The sequence below is a fragment of the Gymnogyps californianus genome, chromosome 3 (genome assembly GCF_018139145.2).
Source record: "Gymnogyps californianus isolate 813 chromosome 3, ASM1813914v2, whole genome shotgun sequence".
NCBI classification, from domain to species: Eukaryota; Metazoa; Chordata; class Aves; order Accipitriformes; family Cathartidae; genus Gymnogyps; species Gymnogyps californianus.
Window position 1 is genome coordinate 4,239,342 of NC_059473.1, and position 19,525 is coordinate 4,258,866.

The following is a 19,525-nucleotide window of genomic DNA, read 5'->3' on the forward strand; positions in this document are numbered from 1 at the left end:
AATTTGAAACAAGAAGTAGGAGAATTTTTAGCTGGTGTTTTCCACCACGTGAGAAGTAACCGGAAAACATTTGCCCTTACAATGCAACAGGATTCACAGACTCTTTGCTTTCTGAGCTACCTGAGCAATTGTGTAACCTCTGCAGAAGTGCCTAAGCGTGGTTTGTTGTTGAAAAGCATATTGTACTTATTAGTAAAATGTGAAATGGCTTAAAAAACAATTTGAGCTATGAATTGCCATCTGCTCAATGGGGGGAAACAGAAAGTAACTGAATATGTTTTCTCACCTTTTTTTATAGTAACATAAACAACACTCCAGAACACTATAAACTTCTAGCTGTATGAAAGGCATTGGTACAGTTCATCATGCTTCAGGTCAGGATTTTGTCCACACTGTTAAACACCATTTCTTTTAATTACCTGCAAATAGCCCAAAGTACTTCCCCCACCCTATTAAATAAGATGTCCTTTTTAATTTCAGGGATTAAAAGTTTGATCCTGCTTCCCACACGATACTCTGGAAACTGTCCCTGATAGAGAGCTAGCCTGAGATCTGTGCGTGCCCCGAGACGTCAAAATACAGGTAAAGCAGCGTATGCAACTTGTTCTGGTTCTCTGCGTGGGAGGGGAAGAGGGAAGGGTTTATGTTACTCAGCTTTTATGCAGCACTTTGCATCACTAGTGTCCATCGCAAGAGAAATTCATCTTTGTCCTCTCCCTGCCCCTGCCCCCTTTTTGCAGAGAAAAACTGAGGAACCGATTCCTCTGGTACCGAGGCTTTGCCGATGCCGAAAGCACATTCCTCCAGTGCCTGTAAACTCGATGACCTCCCGGAGTGCTGTGGGGGCAAGGCTCTGAAATCAGCTCGGAGCGCAGGGAGGCCTCTGCCCATCCCAGGAGGATGGCCCCACAGCAGGGCAGTGCCTGTCCTGGTCTATGCTGGGAGCAGGACTCCCTGCGAGCACTTAGGGAAACCATCCGTACTGGCAGCTGCCGCTCCCTGAGACTCAACTCACCACACAAACACTACAGCAGAAAGAACAAAATAACATCTCCCCCCCCCCCCCCCCACTTAGCCGGAGTTATTTCTTTGCTGTCCCTCAGCTTTATGCACCTGGGAACCCAGACCTTTTTTTAACCTGCTTGTTCCGTTTCTTGCCTAACAGCAGCTCAGCTAACCTGCCCCCAACACGCTGCTCCTACCAGCGATGGATCGGAGGGGAGAGCATTTCTGGAGCGCAGGGAGCCATTCACACCAAATGGCCAGGTTCGGGCACGTGGAGGACACAAACTGGAAGATCTTGACTCGGAGTGAGTTTTGCAAGGAGCACAAGGACAGGAGAGCTGTGAATTGTTACAGTTCCATCCCACAGGACAAGCACATGTTAGATGGTAATTCTCCAATGCAGAAATTGTCTTCATCTGCCTGCCTAATGCTTTCTCCTCTCTGAAAGACCGACTTGTCGAAAGCATTGCTTAAAAATAACAACAATACGAGGAGCAGCTTTTCTGCTCCCTTGGAACTTAGCAGGAGTATAAATACGATGTAAGGGAAGAGGGGAATCGAAAACTTAACAATAGGAAAGAGAAATACAATGGCATAAAAGTGGCCTGCACCCCTCACATTTTAATTTCCACCAATGCCCCTAGTAGGGCTGGGCACAGCAAACCACCTCGAGATTTACATGCAAAGCATGCGAGCTCATTGCAATAGCTGTATCATAGTGCACGCCTAGGTGTTCTATTCCTCACATACAGATCACCCTGTAGTATTAAGATTCAAATCACCTGTCCTTCGTCACTAATAAAAATGAAATATATTAGGGGAAGTTGGAATACAGTGGCTTGACAGAGCATGTCATGTCTCACATGAAAAAATGCTACGAGTGCATGATCAAAAAGTAGCTGCCCATTTTTGTGGCACAAGATTTTTTCTGTTTCAAAGGGAAAATGCGTGCTTTGAGACGAGGTAAGCCTGAACCCTTAAATTCCTACGGCCCCTAAGAGTGCACCGTGAGGCCAACTCAGAACTCCGTGCTACGCTGAGAAAAACATATTTTTCTGAGACTCCCAGTTTTTCTTTTTGTTTTCCTTTGAGCGTGCAGAACGTAAGCAAAGCACGAGAAGCAGCGCTGTACTGCAAGTGGTCCTTCCCCGATTAAGAAGTTACCACAGCAGAACACCACCCTACGGTGGAAGGTGCCAATATTTGTCACATTAAGGGTTTGTCAGTGTTTCCATTCTAAACTTAAGCCGTTCTAGCCTAAGGCCTAGACCCTACTAAGGCTTTCTAGAAAACAGCGTATCAGCCAGGTAGATGAGTACATCTGAGAGCTGACAGGGCTGGTGGCTTTTTCAGCCTGTCCTCGGCTTGGTTTTTCAGGAAAGCAAGAAGCCAGCCGGACTTTAGGACAGAAAGCGTGTAGGACAGTGCCTCTCTGTTACAAAGCAGTCCACAATAGACCATGGCTCTGATAAGCAGTATGCCACTCTAAGCAAGATGCAAACAAAGCACAGGGACTGTCATTAAGGAACCACGCACAACAGGTTATTTTGTTCTGCGTGAATGACTACAGTATTGACGTAAGGATGGACATTACCAGCTCCTCACCGGTGCTCAATCTCTGTTGGAAACCGCACCCCTCCCCTAATTGAAGGGACAGAACCGATTCAAAAAGGTGTATTACAGTCCTAGGTGCTGGAGCCAGAAACATTTGTAAAGCCTATTTGGTGTGGATTCAGGCAATAGACAGCAACTGCTCCAAAAATTGCCTCCGCTTCTAGGAAGGATGCTTTAAGAAGTTGCCAAGAGCCCGGTCCCAGAGCCCCAGGGAGGTGTGTCAAGTATGATGTCTCCAAATCCACCACCTCAGCAGGTGGCCTCAATGTTGGTTTCTCTGAAGAGGCATAGACTCTCGGGTGCCCCCTTCCTCCTGAGATCAGGCTGGTGGCAGCGGGAGACGGAGGAGGAAAACTTAATGTGCCACTGCTTGTGCCATACCTGTTCTGTAGATAGTATGAGGACTTTGTTCCTCAGGACTGTCCATCTGGCGCCGTTCCTGAGCAATAAAAGCTCATCCACAAAGTATTTTAAAGCAAACAGTTGGTGTAATGAATACCTTAATACTCCTGTAGCTAGACAACAATACCACAAATAGTAATTACTCTAAAAATACCCACTCAGTGAAAAGAACCCAAGTTCAAATACCAGCTCCTTCGGCCAGCAGGAGACAGGACCCTGCAGAGGCTGTGTGTTCATCTTGCAGGGGGTGACTGACTTCTTGTGTCACTCCCCAGCGACTCCCCGTGGCTAATCCAAGCACACCAGCACACTTTCCAAAAGAAGAGGTGTTCCAGCAACCCTTGAACCTAGTGAAAAGGTGAGCTGGCCATCAGTGCGGTCTCTTAGAAAGTAAATGGAAGTGTGTGGGTGGGTGTGTGCGCACTGGGATGTGGGATCAGGCATCAAATATTCTAAAAAAATAGGGTTCTACACACTGTACCACTTTCCTAAATCTTTGTGATCTCTACACAGATTCTCTCCCTGCCTTCATCTAATTTAAAAAAGCAGGGCCACTGAAACAGCCTCAGTTCTCCGATTCACCAGCGCACATCACGCACAAGAGCAATAGCTGATTTCATAAGATACGGGGGGGGGGGGGAAGTCTTTATCGTTTAAGATCAGAATTTGTTTACCAGGGGTGTTATTTAAACTGAGGAATACAGGCGGAAATCTGAAAATCTGACTTAAAATTACTTTGTTGTGATTTGTATTATTGTTCCTGCAGTTCTCCTTTTTTAGGTGACTTTATAGTAGGCACACTTGAGACAACACAGGACGAGATACTCTGGAGAGTTGCATCCTAAGCTCCGAATTCCTTGATTTGGATTTTGTTGGTTCAAAAACAGATCCCCCTTTTTTACTTTTGAAACTGTCCGTTTACTGTATGAATGTAAAATAATTACTGAGACCAGGTGTATATAAGCATTGTACCTAAGGAAGACTTACAGTATCTCAGAGAGAAAGAACACTGTGCGGAGCCTTTTTCGTTTTGGTTTTTTTTAGCACAGTACATTCAATTATTTCATGCCATTTTGTATAATTTTACCTTTATACCCTCCACCTAAAATGAAAGCAATATCAATTCATAACCTCCTTCTAATCCAAATCATACAGGTAAAAAATTAGGTCTCTTACTTTTTTTAAAATTAAGTGTATCTTCCACTAAACTTACAGGTCTTTTTTCATGAAAGCAAGTGCTGTTTACTGTGTGTGGCTATTTCAGTGAGCTAAATATTTATTGAAAGCTCAAAGCATTCACTGGCCTCATTTTCTTAGTTGGTGCATTCAGATTAATAAACCTGTTTCCTACTTAAAATGAAAAGAGAATTCAGAAATGTTTAGCATGAAGTGAAAAAAGCAGCAAGAAAATGACTAACAGATACCAGCACATTGCATATTTATTTTGTCCTGTCAATTATTTTTAAAGAATTCCCTGCTTATAGAGGCAGATTTTTAAAAGACCTGGACTATCGAATAAAGATGTCCACAAACACCAGTTTCTTCATTTTTCCTCATTTTGGAGAAAGTGAAAACCGTAAGTTCCACACCCCCCCCTTATTATACTTTTGCCAGTACTGAAAAAAAAAAAAAAAATCATGTTTCAAGGGTCATAGAATAAACCTGCATAAAGGGTTTATGACACTACAGTGACGCATTTATGAAGCTGAATACTCATCAGCACTTGCAACATTAGGAAATCGCAAATATCAGATGTTCTTCCCAACACTTCAAAGCAGCAGCCAAGTGTAAAGTTCCATAGGTACCAGCTACTCCAGGGTCAGCGGTGGCTCCAAGTAAACACTTTCAGAGGCCTAGACCTGGAGGTAATTTCAATGTGTTTGTATCCAGTCATGAACACACAATCACCTATTGAAAGTGTCTGGCTTGGAGTGCAGACAGATGGAGAGCACAGAGGTTAGTACAGCCAGGCCTCGGACTGACCTTTGCAGAGAGAATTAAATCAGTCTGACCTTGTGAAGCCTAAATTATATCCATAGACCCCCCCAAATAATGCATCTTTAATACATCGCTGCCCTCTTTTTATCAGCCTCCTTACCTCAAGGGTATCTTGTTTGCTAACTACTGAGGTTAAATTGCAGCTGTTTATGCTTGCATTTGTGACCTTGGTGGACATCTTGTCACATTTTTCATGAACGCTTAGAAAAAAAATAGAGAAATATTTATATAGAGAGAATATATAAAAGTAAGGTCTTGTTTCACTTAGGCGTAAAATAAACATGAATAGGAAGAGAAACCTGCTTGAACCGGAGGGCACTGTATTCATTGTATAAGTCTAACACAATAGTCATTGTATGATTCTGAGCTTCAATATCATCCATAACCTCTCATCTGGACAGCCTGGAAAACAGAACAGTGCCACATAACAAGATTTCCAATATCTTAAAAACACCTTTTCTTCTCAGCTATTTTTAATATTTCAGGATTTTTTAAATTCAAAATAGTACTAAGGACAGAGTAACCCCCATGACACCTGTCAGTTTTGGTAATACAGACCTCTGGACAGAAACAATACTGAGTCTACAGGCTGGGATCTCAACTGGAAACTAGCTCCGTTCAGACTAGGAAGAGTTTAATTGGCACTTCTGTTGACTGTAACAGCAGAGGAGCCCAGTGGAAGTTCAGGGGAACTGCATCTCTTCCCACCGGCTAAAAGGCTGCATTTTGCGGTTTACTGTTGTACCTTAACCCGAACAAAAGGTGTTTAGGGGGAAAAAAAAAAAAACAACCTTAGTCCAGGATGTTGCTTTCCAAGTACCTTTATGCTAAGGTACATTGAGTTCCTTTTCGGCTTCTGTTAATCAAAATAAAACTTTGATTTAAACTACAGAAAGGAATGAGGTTTTGTTCCTCTGCAGTTAGTTTGAGATTTTGGCTCTGCCACCGTCTGTCTTTGTAATCTCGGGCAAGTCACCGAGGCCCACGACAGGGAATCCTCTGGGAATCTCCATATGGAAAGCTGTGACTCCACGGGCCGGCCAAGCCCACCCTCCACAGGGGTGGCACCACACCACTTCTGGGAATGCTTTTCCCGGCAGCGGTGAGCTCTTAGGGTGGCTCACCCATCTTGTGGAATCACACCTGTCCACGCAAGAGATGCTTCCACCCCAGGTTTGGCACTGCCACCTTGCTGACCTCATTCAGGTCTCTAAGCCAACATAAAAATATTTGCTACCTTTTGCCGAGACGGTTTTCTGCTGGTTTAGCAGGCTGTATCGAGCCAGCGAAGGGAGAGGTGAGCACCAGAAGCAGCACACAGCTGCAGGGCGGAGAAGAGAGCAAACCAGTGCAGTACTGATTTAAATCAGCTACAGAACCACACCATTAGATTAAACTGCTGATGAAGGTTAAGTTTGGTCTAATACTTGGCACTGAAGCAGCTGAAATGCTGGAACATGATGCTTTCTCCCAGCTTTGCTCTGCAAGAGGAGCAGATAGATCAGTAATCCCTTAAACTGAGAAAAGCCCAGACCATCAGAACTCTGCTATTTGCATCGCTAAAGAGCTGCCCTCCAGGGTGGGCTACAATGGTAACACTCCTCAGATATACTGTTAAGAGTAGCATTTATATGCTAAAATAAAAATATTTTACCTCTTCCCTGTCAGATTAAACAGTTTATTTTCAAAATAGATGCAACAGGGCGAGCTCCATCCCAAACTGCCCACTATTAACTCTTCAAGCAGCTCATTCCTTGCCCCAGAAATGGGCTTTGGGATCAAGTCAGCCACTCGGCATCCTGCAGATCCCTCACTGCTGATACAGGCAGTAAGTGTCCCTAATAGTTTTGCCTGCGCTGAGGGAAACCTGTCCTCAGAAAGTAGTAACTGTTGGTCAAAAGCACCAGCCCTGGACATAGGAAGAGTCACAACTACATGCGATAGAAACTATATGTGATTTTAATAGGGCTTCTTTAGCTTACAAGCCTACAGGTTCTACTGAGAACCGTGTAGGGATAACCTACTTGAAAAACAGAGGTCAGTGCAGCCCATGGAGCTGTGCTGGTTGCATTTTCTGCCTGCAAAAGTGCTAGGAATCCCCAAAAACGGAAGTTTCACATTGCCAAAAGCACACTGCAGAGCATGAGCACCAAGCTCAACCGTATTTCCTGCAGATTCTTCCTGATATTTTAAGGGTCTTGCAGATAAATACAGATTCCTGTATTTCAAGGGACAGGACCAGCAGCTGACTACAACAGCAACCAGTCAGGGTCTGTCAAGTCCCCCAAAGCCAGGGTTACTACTGCTGCTGCCACAGAGCGAGTGCTTGGGGTGGCTGCTGCAGCCCAGGTTGGAAAAGCAGCTCCCTTCCGACAGCAGCAGTCTTTCCCCACCTTCAAACCTCTGACAGCTCCAAGGTCACCAAGATCTCACGGCTGAGGCAGCAAAATTCAGTCTTGCCAGCCCTGCCGAGAAGTCTTGCTCCAGCTCTGACCCCACTACTCTTAGTTCTTCCTCTTCTTATATGTGGTTCCCATGTGGTTCTCTACAAGGTGTGTGGAGTGAGGAACAGAGCCCCCGGGAGTGAGTACATACCTATCTGTGTTTGCCCAGCCATGGAAGAGAGTCACAGGATGGAAAAGATATGGGGGAGAAACAGGCCGGGGAAAAAAGGTCTGTGTCTTCAAAATAGTTTAATCCTCCAGGGCTGCAAGCTCCAAAAAAAATCAAGTCTGATCTAAACAGTCATATAGGAAATAATGAGTACAAACTACTACCTACTTCCTTTGGCTATACAAAGCAAAAAAGCAGTGATAATCACACTATTTGATTCCATGATCTGATTCCCATGTTACCTTATTTTCCGGAGACTATAGCTCTGCGTACCACAACATGCCTGTCAAGATGTGGATTTACAGGTTACACCATAGTAGAACCTGCTGGTTTTCAGCTCCAATCGACATTTGCTTGTCGGTACATGCCTGACAGAGTTGCAGTCCAGATTAGGAAACATTTGTTTATGCCCCAAAATCCCCAACATATTTTTCCAGCTCTGTTCCCAGTGCTGAGCTCCATGCCACTCCAGCTCTCTGGTAGTCAGCTCTCACACTGCTTCCTGGTATAAAATTGATTAGAAGCAGCATGAAATGTCATCAAGCTGACCCTCGGGAGGCTGGGCCCAAAAATAACAGATGGGAAAAGTGGCCTTTTGATTAAACTTTCAATTGCCAAAAACTGTACATTTCCCCTCACCGTGCATGTGCACACATGTTGTAAGTCAAGAGAAGTCTACAAGAGCTGCGGACACAACAGTGAATTTAGTATAGACCTATTCTTAACAACATTAGTGTTGCTGAAGTCAGCAGGACTCTTGCCATCAGCTTCAGCGGTGGCAGGAAAGGGGTCCTTTGTTCCACTTTTTATTTCGCATCTCTTTCTTCCTGGTGTTGCTCAGCTGATACCAGAGAGAGGATGCGAAAGTAACGCAGAGCAGGCCCAGGCTGGCTGTTTGTGTAAGGGCTGGTGGTGGGGGTAGCGGCAGCTTCTTGGGAAAGCAATGCCGATTTTCAGGCATTCTATGAAGCCCATGCCAATGTGTTTTCTGGGTGGTGTTGGGTAAGCGCAGTTGGTACCTTTCCAAGGAGCTGCGGCTGCCAAAAAATCACCAAAAAGCTCTTCTGGTAGGGTCCCGAGAGACCCAGGTCCCACTGCAAGGAGACAAATGAGCCACAAAGGTTTTCGGTGGGAAGAAAAACGACAAAGAAAGAAACACGTCCTCATGCACACCTATACTGATATGAACCTCTGATAATACAAATCTGATTTACATATTCATATATTTATATGTCTGACTGTTCCCATTTCAAAGAGCCTTATTACCTAAATTGCTGCAGAATAGCCAGATGCAAAGGAATGAAGGAAGGACGGAATAGCAGACTTTGGAACCTGAATTTCCAGGCCTCGGTAGCTTTGCCACAGTCTTGTTTGCATACGTTTTTTACTCTATCTTAGAAGTGCCAGCTTACATCGAGCCACTAGTATGTATAGCATCCATGCTAGAGATTGGTAACAAAGCAGCTTGACTAGGGGTTGAAACACAAATGTTTATGTCTTCAGGTCCAACATTTAGAGCTTGTCCCTCATCCAGGTAAAACCGGTGATACCTAGTGACAGGCTGTGAGCTGCTGCCATTTTGAGAACAGCGTACATCAAAATTTATCACTGCTTTCCTGGACAGTTCAGTACTGTCTGAGACCAGAACCTGCCTCTGTGGGGTTGTGTCTGGGCCACAGCAGGATCCTATGGTTACTTTTTTTGCACGTCAGCAGAGCCACAATCAGTCTAAAACTGTTTTTGAGGCCTACAGATGAATGACAAGAGCCAGGCATTATAACAATGACTACTATTATTCCAAAAACAGGGCTTGAAGTGAGCCGGCAAGAGCTGACATGATGTATGGCGATACATATTCATTCTACCTCCTCTCACACTTCTCTTTCTTTCTTTTCAGAGGATATGGGGACATTTTTGTCTCAACCCCAGCTGTAGTTCCTCAAATTTTGAGGAGGGCAGCTCCATTGCTACACTATCACTTTTTTCTACGCTCTTTTTCTCTCTCCTTTCCCACCGTCTTCAACCACTGAGTTTGCAATGTGTATAATATATTAAAAAAAATAGTTTCCAAAAGACTTCTCTAGTAATTCTCCAGGATTACCAAGTCCATTATTGAGAGGGTATTTGGGAAGTGATGGAAGGAAAGAAGAAGAGTCACGTGTGCATGGTAGGGCACATCTGTCTTGAGCAGGGAGTCAGGATTCAGCCAGTGCAGTACAGTGTACCTACGTGGAGCCTGCACACCCACAGCAATTTAAGGTAATATTTTGGTCAGCAGGTGGAGACCCCAAGTACACAGTGGTTTAAGACCAGATTTGTGAGAGGCAGAAACTGGAATCGCATTCTAGGGCTGTTGTTTAACATTCTACGTATGTGAGATAGAGAATGAAAGAATAAGAATTATCTTAAAATCCCTGCTAAATCATGCCCTGCTTTCTCAAGGCAACCTCGAGCTTTAGTAGTTCAGACAGATTCTCTAGCTGACAATTAATATTAATGGGTAGATTTCACAATGTGGCATTATCACACTGTGAGATGGGTGGGCATACCATCTGGGTTTTGGCAGGTATTAGATGTAATCAAAGGGATTACTTGGCTCAGGGAGAAATAGAAAACCTTGGGTTTGTTTAGGCTTTTTCTTCTTTTGTTTGGATGCAGCTCTAGGTGTACTTAACTATTTTCCCCTTGTCCTTTGTTTCCTGTGATGAGCCTTTCTGAGTTTACATGGGAAATGACGGCCAAATACCAAACATATTGTATTAGTCAGAGTCCGGCCCGATTTGCCTGAGAGCTTCTCTCTTTCTCATGCATTGTTGTTTTGGGATCGATTGTCAGCTCGTTTAGGGGTCCGCTGCTGCGTTTTAGAAGGTTAAGCTGCGAATTTAAACAGTAAAGGAAATAAAGGCAAAATATATTTAGATAATCAACCAATCGGACCTTTTTCAAGATACAAGCTGAAGAAATCAGGTATGTGAACAGATACACACGCTAAGAAATAGACTTTGTCCTCCTCTTCCCACAAAGCAAATACTAAGTGCCAACTTTCCGGGGGGGGGGGGGGGGGGGGGGGGGGGGAAATTCCCCTCCCTCCCTTTTCCTCCTCCCAGCCCAGCCACAACAAGCCCCCGAGCATCAGCAACGCTGAAGGGAGGAGGTTAAGTTTTAAAAGTTTGGGAAAGCTTTTGATTTGGCACCCTTTCTCCTCTCCTGTCTGTGCCCCAGCTGATTGTAACTAAGTAATCCTCATCAATCTGTGGTAATGCAGGACCATGTTTATTGCTGTAGTAGTTAAGTTGTTGTTAATTTTACACTAAACGGTTGTTATGATGATGAATGAGTAGCTCGGGCTGCCACCCAGGGGACTTCAGCCCATACAACCAACAAAAGGGAGATCGCAAAGGGAAGACCAGGGAAAAGCCAGAGCGCCCACTCAGTAACTTTTTGCAGGACCTTAAAAAAAAAAAAAAAGAAGAAGAAAAAAGAAAAAGGAAGAAGCTGATCTTCAGGTTTGTATTTGAATTTGGATGCTGTCGGGTAAGAGGTGCTGCCCAAGTGTAATTACAATTCTTTTACATACTGACTGGGATCAAAGAGGGGAATGAAAGTACAACGATTTCCCGCCCCGGCCCGCTCCGGCCTGGCAAAGCAACTGATGGGATCCTGCCCAAAAGCATCACGCTCATTTGCCCTTGGAAAAATTCCGTCCCTCTCGGGGTTTTCCTCCGGCGTGAAGGTTCGATAATGTAACCAGCGAGCTGCAAACACCGGGCATGAATCACCGGCAAGCCTCCGCCACCGCCAGCTATTCTCCCCGGCGAGAGCCGCTCCCCCCCTCCTCCCCAGGCCCCTTCTTTGCCCCCGGCCGGGCCCCAGCCCGGGGCGGTGCCGGGCGGCCGGCGGCAGCGCGGCCTTTTGTCCCGGCGCGGCCGCGGCGTCCGCGGGCAGGCGGCGCCCCCGTGAGGCCGGAGCGCGGCACTGCCGGCCCCCGGCACTGCCGGCCCCGGCCTCTCGGCTGGGGCTCAAGGGCACCCTCCCAAGCGTGCCTCGCAAGCCAGACTAGCGCCCCAGCACGCTGCACCCCGGCCCACGGCCGTACAGCAGGTCCACACCATGGCCACATAAGCTCCTCGCCGCATGGTCACCCCAGCACCTGTCCTCAGGACTCCGGGGTCCCACTTCAGGACATAATAAAGTTGGGATGCTGACCGACACCTGGATCAAGTGAATCGTCATCTTTATTCTGGTGGACACTTAACTACTGCTCTTACCATTGAGGACTTTTCCTCTCCGGTAGATGACGCTGGTCAGAGAGCGGCACACAAGAGGGACAACCTAAAGTTCTCCAGAACTCCTGACCAAGCCATAAATCCTGCTACAAAGGAAAGTTCTTCCACCACCACCACCTTTTTTTTTGCTCTTGTAGGAGCATAAGAGAACCAGAAGGCTATACTGACACCGCTCAGTTACGTGCTGCTTCACCTCCCTCCAGGGCACTCTGTCCTTTCCCAGAGGAACTTGTGCAGCATCTGGGTGTATCTCATAGTGCAATAGCCCACGGCTGGGCTCCAGGAGCCCTGGGACATTTCCCACCCTGGGTTCAGATTCACAAACCCCCTCGAAGCAAACACTAGTAGATCAAACGGGTCTCTCAGGCCCGCAGCTGTAACCCTGCTGTGGTTCAAAGCTCGGCACTACTGGGAAGAGGCACCCAAAGCCAAGCCTCCATCCCCAACGCAGCACACTTGGACACGTCTCACTGAGAATCTGCCTACAAGGAAGACGTCCTTGTGAACACTCATCAAGGGCACCTGCATAGAGTCCATGCAACACACTTCCTAAGCCATCCGCATCTATCCTGACAGTCCTTGCATGTCAGCATGAAGGAGACACTGCATGTGTTGTGCAAGACTATTCAAGTTATCGGTATACCCTCCCATGCCAGGCTATAAGATTACTAGACTGAGAAATAATTGGGATTGTGGCACGTTAAGTTTTATTTCTTTGCATCTCTTAAGTCTGATTATGGACGTGAATGTACAATTTTCCCCAGCCATTATCGGTCAGCCGGGTCAGGTGGCATCGCACTTCCATTCTGTGTCAGCGCTCAGAGTGAGCGAGAAGAATGAAAGGTGACAATTTAAGCTGAGAGGCCCTGGGGGGCAAATAATGAAAGAATCCAGGAGCTACAGAGGTCCCCTATGAGGGTTCAAGGACCAGCTCCCAGTTGGAGAAAGTAGAGGCCAAAGTCAGAACTTGAACATTATAAGTTTATCAGGCTTTTCTCCCCCCCATTCTCCTTTCATTTCTTCCCTGCCTGCCTCCCCCAGTCATTCACTAGAGGCCTGCAGGAGGAGAGGCTCTATCAGGCCACAGAAGAGCTACAAAAGAGTACAGCCACCTTTCTGGGTCAGAGCCAAGTGTGTTAGTGGGACAGCAGAGGAACCACATTCAAGAGGGGAAAAAAATAGATCCTGTTCTCCAGGACAAGAAAATAGTCCTAATCTGGGTTTTTACTTCCAAGCAACAGCTAAACATGGGAATGGTTAAGGGTGTAATCAGAAGGTAGCAATCAGCAGGTCTTATTATCTTTCATCGCCACATCCTAGATGTCCTGGTTTCAGCTGGGATAGAGTTAATTTTCTTCCTAGTAGCTGGTACAGTGCTGTGTTTTAGATTTAGTGTGAGAATAACGTTGATAACACACTGATGGTTTAGCTGTTGCTATGTAGCACTTAAGGATTTTTCAGTTTCCCATGCTCTGCCAGTAAGCAGGTGTGCAAGAAGCTGAGAGGGAGCACAGCTGACCTAAACTACCAAAGGGGTATTCCATACCATAGAACACCATGCCCAGTATATAAATGGGGGGGAAGTTGGCCAGGAGGGGTGGATCACTGCTCAGGCATCAGTCAGCAGGTAGTGAGCAATTGCATTGCGCATCACTTGTCTTTTCTTGGGTTTTATTTCTTGTTATATTTCTTTTCATTACAATTATTATAATATTATTATTATTCCTAGCAGTATATTTTATTTTACTTTAGTCATTAAACTGTTCTTATCTCAACCCATGAGTTTCACCTTTTTTTGTCCCTCCTCCCCATCCCACTGGGTGCTTAGTTGCTGGCTGGGGTTAAACCACAACACTAGAGATGGGAAATACAAACAGACCTTCTGTGCCCAGCAAAAGCCATAACCAAAGGGCTCAAGTTCAAGAGAGACTTCAGCTATCTTAGAAGATTATTCTAAAAAGTTATGTCTCAGAAAGCCAATATAGGATTAAAAAAACCATCAGTATCTCTACCAGAAAAATACTGTGCCCATTTTGCCTAAATGACTGTGCTTTTTTCCCCCCCAATGACAGGACCTCCATTGCTTAGATTCAGCATCTACAGGAGTCCCACAGTTCTGAGGGGTGTCCCCTAGCAGTCTGCAACTGCTGGGATGACAGTAAATAGCTCTGTTGCCAGGTAAGCTGTTCCTCAGTTCCAGTGTTCAGACCCCAGGAAAGCAGCTTAAGCCCCTGAGAGTCAGAGGAGGCCAGAAAAGATTTCAACTTGCTCTGGCCTTGGCCCAACTCCAGACAACACTAGGCTTGCTCAGTAAAGCCCCATCGGCTTTTCTGAGAGACCAGAGCTGGGCAGCTCAGAGTGATAATGGTTCAGGTTACACTTCAAACATGGACACATGCCCTAGAGCCTGAGTTATCTGGATGAAAGCCAGATCTGGGCAAGTCTCAAGACAAGAGTCCAAGAACCATTCTCAAGATGTTAGAGATGTCCATCTTCGTTTCCCCTATCACACAAACAAAGCAACACGTGAAGCACACTGGCACATTAAACAAGAGTACAGTTAACCAGGTAATTGTGAGAACCTTTGGTCACGCCACCCATCCTAGTTTTCTATGGTCATTAGCATCTCCAGACTCTCAGCCTAGTAAGATAATCATCCCTCTCCAACCTCTTTGCAACTCCAGCTCCAAAGGGGCTATTACATGAGTGCTCCAAGGGCTGGGAGACTCTGTAAGCCATATATATGGCTATCGTATACTTTCTACACCTATAGCGAACACTAAATTTGGCATATGACTCAAAGCATCACCATGGTAGCCCTCTCCAGATGCTGCCAGCCAGCCCTGTGCTGAGATGTAATCGTGATAGACAGAATTCTCTCATGAAAGCCAACACAAAAAAAAAGTTCTAGATGGCTCTGAAAGCTCAACAGCTCATCACTAATCCTTTGCACATCCAGCTAGTATCCATGCTGAGCAGGTGAGATCCATCCATCTGGGATTGAGAGATGTCTGTTACAGATGAAAAGCATCATCACAAGTACCAGATGAGTAAAGCACTCCATTAGCATGCTCCTACTCCTTACCTTCAACACCACAGTCCAGACACTCCTCCTACGCATTGTGCAACTGCAGTATTTGGACTCCTGCAAATCTCTTTGATAGTCACTAACTTTGAAATTATCCATGCAACGTTTGTGAAGATGGCCTGTTTCTAGTGCAGCCTATCAATTCAAAGCAATGCCTGCCTTAAATACATGCCCAGTTTACAGACTTAAAAACTTTAAGGGTATATATGGAAGACGACCAAATGTAATTAACAAAAAAACCCCAAAAAACCACCATAACTCTGGATTACAAACAGCAGATTATCTTGTATTCTCTTAGAACTTCCATAAAGCAACAGAATATTCCATTCTTTAGGAGAACAGCAAGAAATATTGTACTTATGCTACTTCAGATACTTAATTCTTCCTGGACCTCCCCTGTTGCACTCAGAATACTTTACAATTGGCAACAGCTCACTATCGGGCCCTGCCATACGGTCACCTGCCTGGCTCCACCTGCCACCTTTATCTTGGAGCAAGAGAGGACCTATGACAAGCAACCTTTGAACTCTTGTTCCCCAGTTAGAAATAAGGCCTCATCACATCCAGGTGCCGAGCAAAAAAAAAAAGACAACTTCTGCCACAAATTGCTTGCGATCCGATGTGTTCCTAAGGCAGTGGCCAATATTTACTTCCTGTTATGATTAGCTGCAACTGGGCTACTGAAAATAGACAAGCACATCAGCACTCCTTAAAATTAATGGGCAATAAACAAAATAAATGAATGCTAGTTCTTCGTTATTGACATGGCTGTACCCGTTCTGAGCATGCTGTTACTACCTTCTGGCTCTAAGAGGCATGCAGCTCCTATGCCACATAAGGCCTCGTGGTACCCTAAAGAGGACACACAGAGCCCTACACGGTGACGGTCTCTGAATATATTTAATCATACAGCACTGGTATTATTGTAAGAAAGAGCATGAGCTGGAGCATATGATATTCAATTGCCTTTCAGCATTGCCATTGCCTTTCAGCATTGCTTTGAGCAATTCACTCAGCTGACTGCATTTATTTTTTTTCTCCCCAACTGACATGTACCTTGTATGAAGCCAAAGGACCCAATTCACAGCTACCCTTGCCTAGGATAGGGTTCCCTGCTAGATTATCCTCTGTGCACATGTATCCATGCTCCCACGCAAGAGACCCTAGCAAAAGGCACAATCATGTCAGTGACAGGCGGGGAGAAGGGGCTGCTGGGTGGTCCTACCCCTAAATCATTTGCTGACTACTTCCCTAGGGACCATGGCAACTGTGGCACAGACAAGAGAATCCTTAAGGATGGCACTGAATTGGGTCACAGCCAGCCACTTGCAGGAGAAGAAGGGAGAAGTCCTCATGTTGGCATGGGGATGAGGTGCCGTCCCTGTTCTGCTGGGGCCAGAACCATCCCTGGCCCCAACAATCTACACTCTAAGTTAAGGGCTACTATCCATCTGAAGAAAGGGGGGGGGGGAAGGAAGCAGTAGCAATACGAAGAGACTAGGCATTTATTCCTGGCTCACTAGCTCTTAATGGAGATAACAATACCTCATTCCTTGACAGCAAAGCAGGGAGACTTAATGCATGGAAGTTTGCCAAGTAAATTGAGATCTTTGTATAAAAGGCATTTTAGACATGCACAACTTCTGGCTTATTAAAGCAAAACAAAAACTGTTCACCTTGAGGAGCGTTCAGAAATTAGGAGCCACAGTTCCCTGTGGCACAGTGCCCTGCATGATTATTTAAGCTTGCGCACATCCAAATAGCAATGCTTGACTAGTTTAAATACCTAACATGCAAGGTGGCAAACAGTGAAGATGCAGGGCTGCTCCATCTCTTCCACACAATTTGCCAGTCATTCTCCAGGGCCCCGCTCTGCTCCCTTTGAGCAGTGTCTACGTTGTGAAACAAGGCATTGCATTGTAACCTTATCACATACTTACATCTAGTATAAACGCATGTACGAGGGAGGAAGGGTTGCAAGTAAGTGGCCTATTTAGAAAGGTCCCAGAATACTTTTTGTGCAATTTTCTTCTCACTTCCCTATCCCTCCGTTCTGAAATGGCAGGTAACCTGAGCAAGAGCTGTGTGTGAATTGATCTGGAGGCCATCAACACATTGGTGTTCAGCTCTGGCCAGCTGCCGTGTCATTGATTGCCTCGGGATCGATTTGCACACCATTCCCGCACAGCACACCTGCCAAGTCAGATGGAGAGGGAACAATGAAGTGAAAAGAAAATTATGTATTTGTGGTAGACACTTTCATCTCTCTCCACATCCCCCCTTGGGAGAATTCAGGGACCTGGACTGATTTCAGTGCTACTTTTAGCAAGTGCTAGGAGAGAAGTCAGTACAAAAAGGGGAACAGCAGGGATCCCACCCCCCCAACAAGAACCACCTACAAAAGTTAAAGAAACAAACATTTCTGCCTATAAGAGGCACAGCAGGCCAGAGTTTTGGCCGATATACAAGTCTTTTACAGTACTATGCTCTTGTGCACCAACCATGGAGGGATACAGGTTTCCATTTGCTTACACTTTATCTAAAAGGGGTGCTAGAGCACTCCAACACATAAGCATTTCACAGATATCTACTACCAGTGGCAGCAACAATAAAAAAACCCAGAAAAAGTATGCTCAGGACAAGTTGCTGGAGAGACCATCTGATATCTGTTATACTCACTAAAATTGTCTATTGGCTGTCCTCAGTGGGGGAAAAAAAAGGCTTCTAAGCATAGCAGGTAAGTCAGAGTTTGATCAGCAATTAGAATACTGTCCATGCCAGAAGTTAGTAGTAACTTGGCTTGTGTCAGATGTGTGTGCCGCTAACGTATCCTTATTGCCTGTGCTTTTTTCCTTTGGAATCGGGAGGTTCTGGTATTGCAAACTAGCCAGTTATGTCATTTCTCTCATCAGATTGTGACCCCCCCCATCCCCCCATGTCATTGCTGCTCTCCTGGCGATAGCAGGACTCTTTTTACCAGGTCAAAGATTTGTTGCAGATTGATACAAAACCTCTGCAAGGTGGCGCTTGCAAACACCTCCTGCATCAAGAAAGGTGAGAAGTTACTTGCCCATCTTATTTCAGTTCTCTCTAGTGTCACATATCAAATTCTCTACTTAAATCCTGGATAACTCCAAGTTAAGCATATCCCATTTCTACTGTCTTTTTTTCAAACACAAAACAGTGTTCAAATTGATTCACTACCTTAATTTCTAAAACCCCACACAGATTCTGGCAACATTTTTCCAAAATCGCTGCAGAACTCAACTCCCGTTATCAACAATAGCCAGTGACTCTCAATAGACCTGCTTTCTTATATCACTTTTGAAAATGGGCGTTAGGCTCCTAAGTCAACTGGAATGCACTGCACGTAACACCGAACTGAACAGGAAGACCTGGATGCCAGAGGACAGAAGCAATCCTCAAGCAAATAAATGCATTAATAAGGGAAAGCACCATTCTAGGCTATTATACAAGATGCTTTGAAAGCAAACTCAGACTCCGAAGACTCCTAATCTGCAGACTGCTGAAAGCAGGAAATTATAATCCAGACAGTGTCACTCTCTGCTTGCCACATTTTATCTTTTCTCCCTTATGCATCTGCTACTGGTCACTCCTGGAGACAAAAATATTGGTTTAGAAGGAAGTTTGGTTTGACATTGTAGAGACATTCCTATGCTCTTGTCTGTCAGGAAATTTAATTTTCACAACATGTGTGAAATAGGTGTTATTTTTCCTTCCCAAAGAGTTTGGAGAAACAAGCAGAGTAATTAAAGGTTACACTTTCAGATAGTGTCACTATTATAGTTATTTCACAATACAGTCATACTATTACAGTCACCACAGTGTTGCGTTCCTCCAGTTTCAGTTTTATCAACTGGAGACACTTGCTTTCTAATTTTCAGGTACACTGCAGGCTTCTAGTGAAATTTAGGTCTAAGTAGCCATCTATTTGAAAGTACTAGGTAACCTTTGTTTTGTTATCCTATTTTCAGAAGAACTCAGCTTACATTTAAGCACTGCCAAACAAAACAACTGGTACCATAAATTGACCAGCAATTTACAGGACCTTTTGTGTGTAAACCTGCTGAATGAAGAGAAGCTTTAAAAGCTGCACAGCTATCACAGAGTTTTGTAAAGGCCCTGCCCTCTGAAACCCAATCCATTTATGACAGTGGCTAGTAGGCCCCAAATGACATCACGCTCACTATTTGGGTTTTATGCCACTCCGTGCTATTGACAGACAGGGCACAAGTACTCTCTGCCCATACTGACATTTTGAGTTGCAGCCAGGGTGCAAAGGTGCCAGAGCAAACATTATCACAGGACTCACACTGCCTTCTTTTCAAAGGTAGGATTGAGGGCTTGGGCCCTTCATCTCACCACACTTCAGATATTCATACAAGTGTATATATACACACTTACACACGTGTTTATGCGTGTATATATAAGTAGCCCATCCACCTCTGAGCTACTGTCTAGATTCCCTTTAGACACCATGGGGGGGAAAACCCAACGC

The 19,525-nt window shown here is 45.2% G+C and overlaps 1 protein-coding gene across 3 annotated transcripts in view; it reads right to left on the bottom strand.

The window, feature by feature from the left end:
- BCL11A (BCL11 transcription factor A) overlaps positions 1-19,525 on the bottom strand; it is a 152,278-nt gene that overhangs the window by 89,343 nt on the left and 43,410 nt on the right. Inside the window, exon 4 of one of the 3 annotated variants that reach the window (XR_007766167.1) lies at positions 3,155-3,368. The exons of the other annotated variants lie outside the window; for them this stretch is intronic. The gene's annotated coding sequence lies outside the window, so the exon portion shown is untranslated. Of the gene's footprint in view, positions 1-3,154; positions 3,369-19,525 lie in introns of those variants that run through there. 3 annotated transcript variants of the gene reach the window in all.